This window comes from Neovison vison, chromosome 3 (genome assembly GCF_020171115.1).
Source record: "Neovison vison isolate M4711 chromosome 3, ASM_NN_V1, whole genome shotgun sequence".
In the NCBI taxonomy this organism is placed as follows: Eukaryota; Metazoa; Chordata; class Mammalia; order Carnivora; family Mustelidae; genus Neogale; species Neogale vison.
The window spans coordinates 86,950,001-86,964,602 of NC_058093.1; positions in this window are offsets into that span (position 1 = coordinate 86,950,001).

Here is a 14,602-nt window from a genome sequence, read left to right on the forward strand (position 1 = left end):
TCTTTTCTTTTTTCACATGACACTGTAGGCCTAGGCCTAAAATAATGGGGAAGAGAGATGAGTATCAGGATTTCTCAGCAAGAACTAAACAAAACATACATCTTCTTTAGCATGAATTGTACTGGGGACGTAGTGGGTGGGCTCAGAGGAAGGAAAAAAGAAAGGAGTATTTGAATAAATACGGATAAATTTATTAGCTACTTTTCACAATCAGATACCTCCCTCCCCCCATCAAAAAGGGTTATTTCCTATCTTTCTAAGGGTATAAGCCTTAATGAAAGCAATCTTAAGTCACAACTTTGAGGAAACTGCCCAATGATACGTTTCCATGTATTTGAACTGAAAAATTGTTAACCACGCTTTTGCTCCAAGATGCGTGAGGGCCATCCAAGGGCTGAAGGGCCCTAGATAGACACACTAACAAGCCTGTGTATATCTGGATCCCCACACATTGTAAAAAACACAGCTGCATTTATTTGAGTATGTGATCCCATGTACATGTGAAAACATTCAAGCAAACACACTCAACAGATTTATTTGATTGTGCAATGGGGCAATTATTCAAATAAACATGCTCGGTGCAATTATTTGAATCTCACATTGCATGTTCATCAATCACAGCACTAAAACGGGGGAGGGGGGAAACACCAAAGAATTTATGTGGGAAAAAAATATATGTGAAAACAACCTTATTATAGATTTTATAGGGTTAGCCAAAGTTATGGTTCCCTCCTTAACTGTAACTACTATTCTGTATTCAATGACATTTGTTTCTAATGATTAATTGATTCATTCACTTGATCATTATATTGGGATGACCAGAACCTTCAGATTCATATGATAGCAAACTTCACAAACCTGAATTGGGTAGAAAGGTGAAATCTCTGTCTTTTAAGTGCAGAATAGTTCTTCCTAGACATCAAAGGGACACTGTTTAAATTATCACTTTAAAAAGCACTCCCATAAATTTGATAACTTTTATGCATAAGATAAAACATTCCTACATTTGAAGACATTAAAAAAATCACAGGTGACTCATCTGATCATTTTATATATTAATAAATATTATGACATATATGTGAACACATCACGAATCATATAGGTGTACCAAGAGGCAACTTATGCCTCTCTTAAGTATATACTGACATAACCTAATATACTAAAATGGGAAGGGGCGTTTAGTCACTGAAATATGCATCGTGTAACAAAGATGAAGAAAATACATGGCTTGTGCCCATCATAAAAAAGATTCAGACTGAAGGCTTAGCTTTGGTTTTTATTCAATTAAATTGTTAAACTGTGCACAGTGATTTTTTTTTTTTTTAGAACTTGAGACATTTGTGATGTTGGCTGTTTAAATCTTTGTTACCTTCGCTGTGAATTGAAATTGTACATATTTAGTAAATCATGCAGACAAAGCAAACTTTTTAGACAATATTTTTATTGGAGAGTTTTCTTTTCCTGTATCCATGTTAAAAAAAAAAAAAAGACCTCCTTTCCCAAAATAAAAATGTCAATACTAAATTTAAAGAAGTATAAAGGAATGATTGCTTCCTTTAGAGCTAAATATTTAAATAAACATGGAGATCATTGGCAACCTGTTCTTTTGGGCTAATAGGCCGTGTCCAATTTTTTGGGTCTGATGTTTCAGAGAGCCTCTGTTTCAGGGTTGAAGATGATCTATTAATCTCTGAATTCAACAAATGCTATTGAATAACAGAAATAAAGCCCTCAGGCTTCATTTGTATATGAAATACGGAGCTAGAGGAATAACACTGGGTTGACATGATGCTGAATATGCCACAAACCAAAATTCTCTCAATTTAAAACAGTTACCCACCACCCATAATCTAGTATGACATGTTAAAAATGCTCCAAAATATTGAAAATATGAAAGGCGCGTGACTGTTCCCATTTGGCTTTGACATGAATATGACAAAGATTCTCATAATTTTAGTCAAAGAAAATGATGAGTAAAGAGTACATGAAGATTAAAGCAGTGACAAGTGATCTTTTAAGTGTTCTAATTGGTCTTTCTCATTCATATCTTCGATTCTACAGAAATTACAAATCCTGATGGTCCTGATTTGTAAGTGCACCCATCAGCTTTCTCTCTTTCACTTCACAGAACATGCCTGTTAGATTTGGAATGAAGAATAAGCCCCCAAAATGTTAAAAATAGACTACTGCCCTGGCAGGAAATTTAGTATTGGCAAGCCAGGACTCAGAAGGAATTGATCTAACATAAGGAAACATTCAAAGAAAGATTTGTGCATTCTGATCCTGCTCTGACCATTTTCAGAGGAGTCAAATGGAAGGATGAGAGAGAGAGAGAGAAAACACAGGTTTTGCAGACCTTGTGTGTGTACATTGAATATTTGGTGTTAAAAAACAACATTAGAGATTAAAGGAGTTAAAATGGAATGTTTCTGTGACATTTGATATATTACATTGCTATCTTACACGAATGGAAAACCCTTAAAATGTTGATACTGGAAAAATAAAAGGTTCTAAAGGCAACATCACAAGAAACACTATGTAACTTAAAAGGTATGCCAACCAAAGAAGAGAAAAAAATGTTAATTTACCTTTACTCTTTTTATAAGAAACTTAGATTTTAGTTTATGATCTTTTTTCAAGGGAGAATCACTTTTATCCCTCCCTAAAACTGTCTTATTATAGGGCTGAGAAGTATAGTTATGCTTCATTCTAGTTTGGTTTAGGAAAAGAGAAACATAGTCTTCAAACTACTTGGGAAAAAAATAGAGATGAATAAAGGAATATAAATTTAGACAGGAAACGCAAGAACATCCCTACACTCAGAGAAAACATTATGTGTATTTAGTGACCACAAGCAACCTAGACCTAGGTTTTTACATCTCTTCTGAAAGATACCACTTCCAACACAAACAATATTTTCCAACCCCGTAGAGCAGCCCAGGATTGCTGCAGACATAAAGGGAGAACACCAACTATTGAATAACCCTCACCACTTCCTGCACTCCTGAAACATTCAGTGGAGGTCTACCACTTCGTTATCGAACATGCTTAGAAAGTGTGAGCTCGTAAGTTTCCAGTTGAAGGTACATCTAAGCTAGAGGGAAAAAGTGAAGTACAAACCACCCCACCCAGCTTGTTTTTAACTCTTAAAATGCCATTCCTGGAGAAAGTAGGTCTTAGAAGAAACAGCCTAACATATGAGTAAACACCTCTTTTTTTTTTTCTTTTCCGTAATATAAAAGGTTTTTGTATCATCAAAGACAATGCCATGAAAAGGAACATTTCACTCACTTTAAAATACATGGTGTTGGAACATTAGAGGGAAAAAAAGTCTTATCTAAGAAGAAGAGTTCTAATCACAATAGCTGCTTATTATGTACCACCTCGGTTTTTAAAGTGGAAATTAAAATAGTGATTCATATAGATACTTTTCCAGGAATTGTCGGGGTTTTTTGAGCCAGATACTTTGACTGCAAATCACCTGATAAATGTGTTATAAACTCCTTTATGGCCTGACAGAAATTTATAACACACCTCGTGTCTGCATTAAAAGTGTCAAAAATCTTGTTCTCGTTCTTTAATAAGACTCTCCTATGAATTAGGTAGGAAAAGAATCTTTATGTGTGTAACACTTAGAAAAATAAAATATAAATAACCCTGTTAATCCACCCTCGAATCTTACGGATGAGGAAACTGAAGTCTACATATCCTAGAGACCACACTGGTTGTTTGTTTCTTTTCCCAAATGATCTAGAAAGCACTTAAGCGTAGACTGCCGGAACCCTAGCCTCCTGACAGTGCTCTCTTCAACGTGTCACAGTGAAACACTCCTTCGAATGGCTATGCGAGCTTCAAAAAGAAATGAGCTAGTTTCCCTACTTCCTGCAAGAAGTCCATTCTGGTCCACAAGGATTCTTCACGCATGGATGAAATGAAAATAATCTACCTTGGAAAGGCTGTATTACTCTGATCACACCATCATCTGAGGCTGTTAATCACTCTGGGACCAGCATCTTCTCTGAGAGCCAGAGACAGTCTCAATTTTGACAAATGCTCTTTAGAAAATTGCTAACTGCTGTTCTTATATTTTGCGCACTCGTTTTGTCCAAGACTTTTGACAAGGCTATGTCCATTGAGGAGCTGTGGCTCCATCAAGCCTCTCCAACCAGTTTTCTGCCTGAACCCACTTCTTTGTGAGTCTTTTTCTAGTCATGCCTTTTCTGAATCCCCTGTGTGCTGAATGACCAGAAGTGGTCAGAGGAAGAAAGAAGGCAGCAGGATACCAGGAGAAGTAGGAGATTCATACATCTGCAAAGGGAAACGTGGAATCAACTGAAATAGATGGAAGGAAGAAAGGAGAGAAGGAAGGGAGGGAGGGAAGGAGGGGAGGGAGGAAAGCAGGCAGGCAGGCAGGCAAGCAAGGAGAGATCAGAGATATTCTCTCATTTGAAGCCTTGGCTTTTAAAATTCTGGGACCCAGAGACAGTAAGAGCCCAAGTCATCCCACAGTCACTAACAGAGCTGAGTCCAGGAGGCAGTTCTCCAAAGATAGTTTTATTGCTTCTATTAATGCTTCTAATACTTCCACGATTCTTCTGTTCTATTCCATTGAGTGGTCCTAAGAATAATACTAATAAGTAATAGTTACAACATTGATAGGTGGCCAATTTTCTGAGCACCTACCATGTGTAAGGCATGAAGCTGGGTACTATAGGATATACAAAGATGAACGAGGTAGGACTAATGGCCTCAGGTTTCTTATAATCTGTCAGAGACAGACATACACAAATAGGTAGAATACAGAATTCCGGGTCCCAGAGGGAATGAATGGATATGAAAGTCCCAAAGTGCCCTCTCCCACACCGTGGTGGTTTTGTTTTTGTTTTTGTTTTTGTTTTCAATTTAAACACAGTATCACACCATTCCCTCAATAGCACACATGTTGTTGAGTGATGCTATATGAAAAGCACTTTTCTGTGTCCTGGGAATACAGTATGAACCAACAATAGCTCCTCTTCAATGGCTTTCTGTTGTAGGGGAGATGGTAGATAACAAAATGGTTTAACATGTTGAAAATAAAAGATGCTATAAAAGTTGCTGAGATGGAATTGGGGCACAGGCAACCTCAGCCTGGGGGGGTCAGGCGGGGAACGCTTGGATAAATCTCTCTGGAGCAGCAGTTTCTGACCCCAGCTTGAAGGAGGAGAAGGGAGCCATGAGAGGAGCTGGAGTGAGAGTGTTCCAGGCGGAAGGACCAGCAGCTACGCAAGCCTGAGAGGAACGGGGTTGGCATTTTGAGAATAAGAAGGCCAGTCTAAGGAAGCACCGCAGAAAAGGGAAAAGAGAGGAGGATGAAGTCAGAAAGAGAAAACATTTGCCAGGCCCCCGAGAAGGGTTCATCACGTGATCTCTTGTGAATCAGCACTCAAGGACAACTTCCGAGATGGAATTTCAGAGAATTTTAAGGAGGGAGACTTGTTAGGGTTTTTGGTCCAATGTCATGTTTCCATGCATGAGAAAACGGAGTTTATGAATCTGAGAGGTTTACCCTGTGGGAGTCAGAAGACTCACAGGCTATTACTCCCAGTGAAATAGAAATATTACTCCCAGAAATAGAAACTTAGCAGGGGCGCCTGGGTGGCTCAGTGGGTTAAAGCCTCTGCCTTCGGCTCAGGTCATGATCCCAGGGTCCTGGGATCAAGCCCTGCTTCGGGTCCTCTGCTCGGTGGGAAGCCTGCTTCCCTCTCTCTCTCTCTGCCTGCCTCTCTGCCTACTTGTGGTCTCTGTCTGTCAAATAAATAAATAAAATCTTAAAAAAGAAAGAAAGAAAGAAAGAATTGCACTTAGCAATCTGTCCGTGGCCTTTTCATAATTCCTTCCCCTATCAAATGCACAGTGACATTCTATGTCCCTCTGACTTTAGAACAAGAGAAAGCTCATGTCTCAGACTCCCATAAGACCACCTGCCTCGTGTCTGGTCACAGGCAGCTCTGTCAGTCTGAAAAACGGAAATTGTTTGGGCCAAAGAAAGTTTGTATTTTGGAAGGGAAAGCACTCGATGTAGCAAACAGGCCGCCACCGTGGCACTTTACCTTGCAAGCCCCTTCCCCTCCGAAGGCATGTCCCAGCACAGTCCCCACCATTGCCAGTTTCCTCAGAACAGCTGTGCTAGAATCAGCCATGAGCAAGGGCCCCAGCCATTTCCCCTTCTCCTGAACTTCTGAAAAATACAAAAACTCGCCGAGCGGAGAGAGAAGCCAATAAGAAGTAAGGAACGTGCAGCAGGTGGTACCATCTGTGCCCGGCTAATTCCAGCCAAAACAATCTGCTCCCTAGAGTTCCCAGTTGTGGGGAAGAGAAGAGAATCTGACAGTGGTGGAGTCTGGGAGGGGGTGGAGGGGAGCAAGTGCCGAGACTATTATTCAAACGTTCAGCTGGTTGGGAAGTAGATTACTGGTGCCAGTGAACTATTATCTCTCTCTCCTTTTCTCTTTACAACCACGGTGGGAGATTCCTCCGAAGTCTCGCTAAACTGGCAAGGATCAGATCCCACACCTGTGAGACAGACATGGAGGCATCACTGTGAGTCTGTCACCACTGAGATGGGCGGGACAAACATTCCACAGCAAGACTGGGAAGCGCAGCCCACCCCAAGACGGAAAACAAGGCAGGGAGGGAGGCAGCTTATGTTTATTTTATTCTATTTTCCTAGCAACCAAATTCTCTCCCTCTCTCCAGTTTGTTCTTTGAAAATGATCCACAGTTTAGAATGGGCTTGCGTTCCTCTTGCCTGATTCCCCAGGTTGACATTTTCTGAAATAAAATCCTGTCCCTTGATGGACTTCCTTGGGAGGAGCAAATCTCCTCTGGCATACTTAAAACCACGGGATGCACAAATGCAAGTATTTCGAAGATAGATCAGATTGTCTGTAGCAATCACTTGCCCTCAACAGAGAGTAACAGAGAGGCAGGGCCCATGCGTTTCACAGATGGAGGAGATGGCAGTGATTTGAGGGGCACAGAAAGACCTGTCTACTGAGCAAGAAAATCCCACCCACTGCAAAATGCCCACCAGCACCTCAGGTTAAGGTACTGTCTCCAGAAAGTCATGTTTTAAATGCAAATACCTGGGAGAGGTGACACTGGCCTATTACCACCTCCCCTTAGATTCACTGACCATGTGGAGCTAACAGTTGAGCCCTGAGAAAGTGGGGCAGGAAAGTTCACTTTTATTGGAAGAGGACTAGATTTTACGTGCTGACCCAGAGAATCAGGACCTCATGGACCCTTGAAAGAAGGATAGGTGGCACCTGTTTGGGCTGAATCGTGTCCCCAAAAAAGGTATAATGAAGTCCCAGCCTCTGATACCTACAAATATGACTTTATTTGGCAATGGGGTATTTGCAGATCTAACCATGGGTGGGCCCTACTCCAACAGGGACAGTATCCCTCCAAGAAGAGGGAAAGTTGGATACAGGCCCCATGCCATGGGAAAACAAAGACAGAGATTAGAGGGACGCAGCTACAAGCCAAAGAACGCCAAGGATTCTGGCCGTTGCCAAAAGCTGAGAGAGAGACACGGATCAGATCCCTCAGAAGGAAGCAACCACACCAACACCTTGATTTTGGACTTTCAGCCTCCAGAGCTGTGAGAGAATAAATTTCTGTTGCTTAAGACTCCCAGTTGGTGGGACTTTGTTGGAGCAACCCTAAGGAAACCAATGCACCCCCAAAGCAGCCATGGCCAGGGCATCGGCATTTGGTGCCCGTGTCAGTCTAAAGATCAAGATCAAAGCCTGATCTAACCATTCTCTTGGTGCCTGAGCTTTAACAGATAAAGCAAATATCAGCAGGAATATCCCTTTTGGTTTTGAGATGTGTGTCATCAGGAAAAGGACAAACTGCCTGTTCCTTTTCCCAAATGTCTTCTATAAGGTAATCTTTTTAATTAGGATAATTAAATTCTTGTTTCAAAGGGCACAAAAGTGCAAGCATTATCATCTGGTTTCCTGTAAAGAGTATTTTCCTGCCTCCTGTTCCACATGGTGTCCATTAGCAGGAGAAGCACCCAGTGAGTCAGACATTATGGTTACAGGTTTGTGGCTCGTGGCAGTGCTAAGAAGAGGGAAATGAGAAAGGAAAACAGAAATTGGGAAACAGTGTCAGAGGGCAGGCCAAGATAATGGAAGAACCAGAAAGCAGAGGAAAAGGGTGTTGTGTGGGAACCAAAACCTTGCTTCAGGTAGGAAATGTCAAAGAAAAATACAGTAACATTTTTTAAATTAGGGAAGGGGGGGGTAATCCAAGCCAGATCTTTATTGTTTGGGGGTTTTTTGTTTTGGTTTGGTTTGGTTTGGGTTTTTTTCAGCCTGAGTTCAGTAACAGAAATTAGCAAGATGTGTCCTCTACCCTGATTCATTGCTGCTATGTGGTCTGAATCTTTTTTAGCTCCAAGTCTCCTGCGAAACTGACTAGTAATTCTTGCAGTGTATCTCTACCACAGAGATTTGGGAAGGATCTAGGGAGTTCTGTAGGTAAGGTAAGAAGCAACCCCAAGACAGAAGTGATTCAACTGGAGAATCTTGTGATAATGTTGATATATTGCCCTGGTGACCAGCAGTGTAAAACTGCAAATCGGCGGGACCAGGTCCTGGAACGAGCTCTCAGATGTGTCCATGAGCTCCATTCTGCCCCATTACTCCTCGTTGACTGCTGCCCACACACCCATGAGTGGGCCACAGAAGTACCGGTAAGAAAGTCAGGGAATACTTCAACAGAAAATCCCTCCTTTCTGTGCTACAAAAAATGAACCCAACTCTATGCCTTCTTCACAGAAGGCCAGATTGCCATCCTTTACATTTTTTTTTTCTAGAAGATGGTATATCATCTTAAAAGCCTGGTTTAATTTGCTTTTCTCTAAGCTTTGTGGTATTTTTTATATGCCATTAGTCGGTTATTGCATGTTACTAGGAATAATAGTCCCACCTAATGTATTTAATTTGTTTTGAAAATCATAACACATCTTTACGCACAGAAGAGGCCCTTTTAACTCCGTTGATGACTTCCTCTTTAAAAGTCCTCCTTTAAATCCCTAACCACATTCTTCTCGGTTTTCTTCCTACCCACTAACCAGACTCAGCTCTCTTCACTCAGTCCTTAAACGGCAGTGTTTCCAGCGCCCCGCCAGGGCTCTCCATTCTCCTCATTCTAATGACCATACTTCAGGGACGTTTTCAGCACCCACACCTTCAATTTCTACCTGTGCATACCCCAGACTCAAAGATGCATCTCCCCAGTAAGACTTCCCACCTGTGCATTCAAATGAATACTGGGCATCACCACCTGATGATCCCAATGGCTCCTCAGATTTGCCATGTCAAAAAATGGAGATGGTCATATTGTCCCCCCCACCCACCATGTTCCCCCCAAAACCTGGTGACTGTCACCCCCTGGGTTCCTCTGGGAGGAGATCTTGAGACACATTCCATTATATCTCTAAATGGGTTATCAGGTCTGTGAGTCATATTCCGCATTCTCTCTTCTACCTGATTCTTGTCCTAGATCACCATTGGCATTGCCTCAATTTAGGCATATGTCAAATCCCAAGAATGGCCCTACTAACCTCTCACCAGTCACATTGGCCCTATTCTCCCCAGGGAGCTGACTCCCTCCGACACAGCAGGGGATGAAGCAACACTGAGACCTCATGGAGGGGCTAGCAGATAGAAGACTACTACCTTTTTCACACTTTCAAGATATTTTTTGATCTTCTTTGTATATGCCTTACTTGAACGTTATTTCACCACAGTCTTAATAACTGCTGTCTTGACATATATCCTTAAATACAATAGAAAGGGCTATGCCAAGAGAAATAATTCATCCACTGCCCTCCCCATCCCATCAATAACTAGACTTGTGGTCTTATCACCTTCAAATTCATTCTGCATTCCCACATTGGTGAAAAGGGCTCTTCTGGTGTTTTTTGCTTTCGTATCTCTCTTCTCCCTAAATGTGTAAGCTTCTCAAGGGTAGGGACCATGTTATCTTTGTAGTCTGACTTCTCAGGGAGTTACTGCTACCAAGTAGATATTCAGTATGTGTTCACTGATTCAATTCACCACTGCCAATTTGATTTTGCCAAAGCCCTACATAAACATCCTTCAGTGGTGTTCCCCAAAGCACCCAAAATGCAACTCATACCCCTTAGCATAGCTCACAAAGCTTTCCTGAGCTGAATACTCTTTGCCTCTCTTTCCATCATCTGTCACCATCCCTCCAACTACATCTGCCTGAACACACCCCCTTCTATTTTCTGTTTTTCCTCTGAAACATCGCTGAGGGGTCACTTTCATAGACAATCTTTCCTGAAACCCTAATCTGAGACATGCCCCTCCTCTTGGCTTCAGTATGCATCTTGTATACGGTTCAGGAATGCACTATCCCAAGGTTGGTGGCCAAAAGCCACGTGTTCCTGGAAGGTCAAAATGTGAACATTCTGACTCCAGCACCCAGCAAGAATGAAGAAAATGTCAGTCTTCTGGAAAGAGACTGTCAGCAACATCCAGTCCCCCAATAACCCCAGTCATCAGCCAAATAGAAGAACAATTCAGTGACAAGACAGAAGGTAACATAGAAAGTGAGTCATCACAAAAGGACCCCAATGCACACAAGAAATTTGTATTTTGATACACTTGAAGGTTTTTGAGAATGATTTATGGTTACATTGAGGCCTAAATTTTACCCATGTGAATGAACCACTTCATTTCTCAAATAATCAACTAATTACATATAGCAGCATCAACGGCCTCCACCAACATCCAGATGTTGAACGAATTCCACAATGAGTGAGGCAAAACTCACTCCAATCCAACTGAGGTGGGTTAAAGGGAAATAGGAATAAACAAGCCTTCTACCTAATACCAACTGTGAACATAGCCTTTCAACTATATTAGCAATGACTCAAATGAGGAACACAAACTATACAAAAGAGGAAGAAGTCTGAAGTCGTCTGGGATGCATTTTCTTCAACTTCTCTGGAATTTTCAATTACCTCAGTTTCCTGACAAAGCTTTGCTGATGTCAGTAGTTTACAGTAACAATCAGCAAGATAACAGCAGGTTTGTGTGGGCCAAAGGTAAATTTGGGTCTAACATGAGTAACATATCCTGTAGTGAAGGACTGCAGGAGGCGTGAGAAAAGGTACAATTCCTATGAGAGATTTTTAAATAAAATGAAAGCCAAATGCATTATCACAGAGAGGTGAATATATTGCCCTCTCTGCTCTTTCTCATGAAATGTAAGTACTTCTTTCTTGAATCCTAACTGGCTTTTTGGGGAGGAGAGGGGGAGCCCAACACAGGGCTTGAGCACATGGCCCTGAGATCAAACCTGAGCTGAGATCAAGAGTCAGACGTTTCACTGACTGAGCCACCCAGGCGCCCCTAGCTGGCTTTTTATAAAGATCCACCATAAAGGCTACATAACTACTGCATAGCAAACAGACTAGAAGGTGCTTGGCCTGTGTGTCTTAAAATTTTATATACTTGAGCACACTGTGAGCGCCCTCTGTGTTTAGAGAACTGTGAGTAATTGCAAAACAGGTAGCAGGTCCTTTCCTTGCTCTGAACAGTGGACAGCTACCAAATGAAGTTGAGACAAACAGATGGAAGGTCACAGACAGACAAAAGAATCTTTGGCCTGTAGGAATCTGCCGTAAACTGACATATACATGTAAAGTGAATTTCTGAATCAGAGATCATTACAAAGCTTTTTCCTCCAACCGTTGTGACAATGCCTGGCCAACTTGATCAGCCTACTGATCATGCTACTCCAAAGCGTGAGGCTCTCCGATCATGGAGACATTTAGCTGGGTTGATGGAAAACTCTGCGATTTCTCCAGGTCAACATCGAAAGCTTCATTTCTCATCACACAGCACCGAATGTGCGCTGACCGCAGGCTTTTCCTGAGAGTTGCTTCTCTTGGTTTTCTCATGAAATTGCTGATATGAACTGATTCTCTCATGATTTTGCTTTTTTTCTCCTAAAGCTAAGCACAGCGAAAAATAGAACGTTTCAACTGAGGCTTCTGATGTCGTTTTCTCAATAAAAAGAGGGGTTGTAAAGGATTCTTAGGCTTCTTCCTACAAAGTTCATGATACATGCACGGTTCTAGTTAAGGGAGCTTTCCCTACTCAACACAAGAAGCTTTGTGGTCATGGCATGAGAACCTATGCTTTCTCCTGAAAAGACCTGGGTTCCAGGCCCAGCTTTGCCCTGACCCACCACCACCCCCTTAATTATGTGACTTTGGCTGAATTACATCACTGAACCTCAGTTTACTTATCTCTAAAATAGGAATAATATTGATAACTATCTCACAGGATGGTCTTGAGAATCCAGTGAGACCATAGATGTACAAATAGTTTACAAATGGTCACTATGGCAGGTACTGGGAAAGGGGTAAGAGTTCATTTGTTTCTTTCTTTTTTTCTTTTCTTTCTTTCTTTCTTTTTTTTTTTTTAAGATTTGTTCATTTATGTGAAAAAGAGAGAAAGAGAAAAAGAGCATGAGCAGGGGGAAGGAGTAGACTCCCCACTAAGCAGGAAGCCCAATGTGAGGCTCAATCCCAAGACCCCAAGATCATGACCTGAGCCCAAGGCAGATGCCCAACCGACTGAGCCACCCAGGTGCCCCTCCTTTGTTTCATTCATCCACTCTCCTTTTGACTTCCTTCTGCAGTTGTCCTTTCTTCCCTCTTGGGCTTGAGAAAAGTGTTCCTGTGATAACCCATTCACTAGGATCCACCGAGAGTTCTCTAAAAGAAACACAATAATTTCAGTATTTAGAAAATTTTCCCAGCATGTAATTTTTAGGGGATCAGGATTGTCTCAAGATTCATCCTCAAAGAGATCCTTTGTCTCCTGGTGGGCGTTAGCCTTGGATGGCTGAGAAAGGAAGGAATGCCTGACAATTATCAGTTCCATGAGAGGCCTCAGAGCATGAGAAATGAGGAGGTTGTTTTGTGTCGATTCTAGAGATGTGGTGCCTCCTCTGCTCTAAATAGATAATCCAGGGTGATAATGAAGTAGTCACAAGGGTGAACCTTTGTAACAAGGCAGCCAAGGCACTGCTCACAATTTGAACCTCCCCGTTAGCCTTTTACATATTTTAAAGAGAGACTTTTAAATCATGAGATAGCCTTGCCTGCCAGATTAATCTGCCCATATGGGGAACCTCTTTCTTAGCTTGGGAGAGACTCAGGAGGAGAAGCTGCTGGAGATGAAAGCTGATGACCCAAATAGCAGGAAAAGGTTTATAGTTTATGATTATTGTTTTTCTTCAGTTAATTTTAATTCTGATGAACACTAAGTTTTCTTTGGTACTTTTTGTTCCCCTAGTTGTTGTTTTTTTTTTCCAGTTATATTGTTCAGCCAAGTATTTCTTAAGCCTCTATGAAAACAACACTACATATTTTTTAAAGCCCATGTAAACAAACATTTCCATGAGGATTGGCTTGAAAAAGACATGTAGATGGCAGCCTGAAAGACCATTCCTGCTGTACAAAGGAAAAGATCTAATAGATCGATTGATAGGTAGATAGACAGATAACACACTAGAACTTAATGTTAAGTAAAATGGATTAGAATTATGTTAACTCTTACCATTCTGTTTAGTTCCTTTCTGTTCCTGTAGCAATCTAAACAGGCAGAATGCCTTGATATATTCTGATCCTTGGATGGCAGGATACATCTCCAGTCAAACTGTTCTAAAACAGATCATTTGTAAACAAGTATTTATAGATTGCCAGTAAACACCAGTCATTGTGCTAGACAACAGGAATAGATGTGGAATCATACAAGGAAGCTCATGAACGAACAGATTGTTACAAGGGCAACAGGGAAGAGGGAGTTCTGTCTTGTTCTGTGAGACCTCTGCCTGGGAGTCGAGGGAGGCCTTCAGAGAAGCGGGGCTGATTGAGTTTGGTGTTGAAGAACTAATAGGAGTTTGTCGGGCAACTCCTTGAAAAGAGGGTAATGCTCAAAGGCAGGGCAGTGTGAGGAGAGGGGCGTGGTAAAGGAATGACGAGCTTTCGGTTATAAGTTCCTTTGAGTTTATATTTAAATCAATCAATTAAAAAATGCCTCCTAGAACAGATTAAGTTATGTCTACCCTCCTTGATATTAACTTCCTTTGCCTCACAACTGCTAATGAAGAACGAAACGAAGTGACAATCTTTGGGCATGATCACAGCTGCATGATCATTGCATTATAGGGGAAAGAGGAAAGAAAGCCATTCAAGACTCTCCCTGTGCAATATAGATAAATATGGCTGGTATGCAATCATCACAGTGAAGCAAGTACCAGAGTGATAGGTCATCTCTGCTTAGCTTTTGACCTTTCACCTGAAACAACACCTTCTGGGGACTTCCAGATATGGATGCTTGACCATTAGTAAGCAGTCAAGACTGAAGCCGTGTTTCCCATAAGCTATGAACGAATAGATGACTTAGAAGGACATCATCTCATTATTTCAAATAGGGAAATTTGAGAAAATAAGTTAAGCATTTAATGAGTTCTTGTTCTCTCTTCCTTCTCTGAGAAC